This window comes from Elephantulus edwardii, unplaced genomic scaffold (assembly GCF_000299155.1).
Source record: "Elephantulus edwardii isolate Elephantulus edwardi_28Jun2011 unplaced genomic scaffold, EleEdw1.0 scaffold00013, whole genome shotgun sequence".
Taxonomy (NCBI): domain Eukaryota; kingdom Metazoa; phylum Chordata; class Mammalia; order Macroscelidea; family Macroscelididae; genus Elephantulus; species Elephantulus edwardii.
In genome coordinates, this window is record NW_006399763.1 from 24,319,138 (window position 1) to 24,321,213 (window position 2,076).

The following is a 2,076-nucleotide window of genomic DNA, read 5'->3' on the forward strand; positions in this document are numbered from 1 at the left end:
GAATTTCTTGAAGAACATCATCGAGTTCTAGAGTCCAGATTAGGCCCTATTAGCAGAGAAATTACAGACAACAGATCATATGCTAGGGAAGAATTGGAAAGCCTCTATCGGAAGATTGTCAGCTATATTTTACTACGGTCTGGACTGGGAGCTCCTACAGATATTAAGATAGTCAGAGAGACAACAGCTGCCCTGCAGAGTGTTTTTATTCAGGCTGAGCTTGGAACGTTTCTAACTCTTTCTAAAAAGGACAAAGAGTGCCAACTGAAAGAACTCACAATGATTGTTACTGGAATTCGTTTATTTAACAGAGACTGTGGGAAAGGAGGAGAAGGCATTGATAATTTACGAGCTATTCTACAGGAAGCAATCCCAGCCACTACTCAACATATTGATAATCAACTTCAGATTGCACAGAATCAAGTCTTGTCAGATATAATTACACGTGCTCAAGAAGTAGAAATGAGATAAAGCAGTTAGCAGCCCAACTGCAACAATTGAAAATGACTGTTAAATCAAAGACTGCTGTTCCAACATCTCAAGTCTTTCCCATTTTCATTACACTTTCCAATCTATGGACCAGCTTTCAGGATGAAACAGTTCTGCTTAGCGTTCTCAGTGATCTAACACTTCACCTCGAGCCATTCCTGGGCACCCACACCTTGCTCTTTCCTGAGAAAGTGATACAAGATCTTCTTGTTGGAGTGACTGTGAAAATTGATGTGTGTAGAATCAAAGAACATATAGATGATAGAGTCCATCTGGCAGATTTCCAAAAACTGGAATGGCTTTTTCCAGAAACCACAGCAAATTTTGATAAATTCCTAATTCAGTATCAAGGATTTTGTGGTTATACATTTGTTTCAACAGATGGTCTCCTCCTCCCAGGAAATCCAGCAATTGGAATTTTGAAGTATAAAGAAAAGTATTACACTTTTAATACCAGAGATGCTGCATATTCATTTTCAGAAAATCCTGACAAATGTATTGATTTGATTAAAGAAAAGGCAAAGAAAAATGCAGAATTAATTCAACTGCTAGAGCTTCATCAACAGTTTCAAACTCTCATTCCATACTCCCAGGTGAAAGATATTGACAAAAAAAAATGTAAGATCAATTAAAAAGTGTGAAAGTAGCACACAGACAGATATACACATATTGCCACCTACTATTATGAGATCATATGAGTGGAATGAATGGGAATTAAGAAGAAAAGCTATACAGTTGGCCAATGAGAAGAGAAAATATTTCACATGTGTACCTTCCAAAGAATGCTGGCACTCAATGTAAGCAAGAAGGCAGCACCCCGAGTCCCGAGGCCCCAAATTTACATAGCTGGTCTCCTAGGGGGACTAAATAAAACCACCCACGGAGTCAAGGAGAACTTAACCAGGGTTGTTGATGAAACCTAGTTGGAGATAGCATTTTAAGAATACCTGCTACCTAATTAAGGACAGTGATATATAAATCTGGCACGTTCCAGATCGTGAGAATATTTATGGGGTTCTCATTTCTATGTACTGTGTTGTCAAACTGCTCCAAAATTTAAACCATTTCTTTCATGTAACACTATTTCATCCTATTAAAATTGGAATGTAAAAAAAAAGATCCAACAATACACCAAAAAAATAGTCCATCATGACCAAGTGGGATTCATAACAGGTATGCAAGGATGGTTCAATATAAGAAAAACAATTGATGTAATTCATCATATTAACAAAACAAAGGGAAAGAACCACATGATCCTATCAATTGATGCAGAAAAGGCCTTTGACAAAATCCAACACCCGTTCCTGATTAAAACACTCAACAAAATAGGACTAGAGGGGAATTTCTTCAATGTAATTAAAAGTATTTATGAAAACCCGAGAGTATTTATGAAAAACCTGAGAAGAAAACTCTCTCTCAATGGAGAGAGATTAACATTCTCTTTAAGAACAGGTACTAGGCAAGGATGTCCATTATCTCCTATCTTATTCAATATGGTATTAGAAGTCTTGGTGGTGATAATAAGACAAGAAAAATATATAAAAGGCATACAAATTGGCAAAGAGGAGGTAAAATTATCCCTCTATG

The 2,076-nt window shown here is 36.8% G+C and overlaps 1 pseudogene; it reads left to right on the forward strand.

Moving 5' to 3' along the window:
- The first annotated feature begins 6 nt into the window (after nucleotides 1–6).
- LOC102854060 lies at nucleotides 7–1,290 on the forward strand (annotated as a pseudogene).
- The last annotated feature ends 786 nt before the right edge of the window (nucleotides 1,291–2,076 follow it).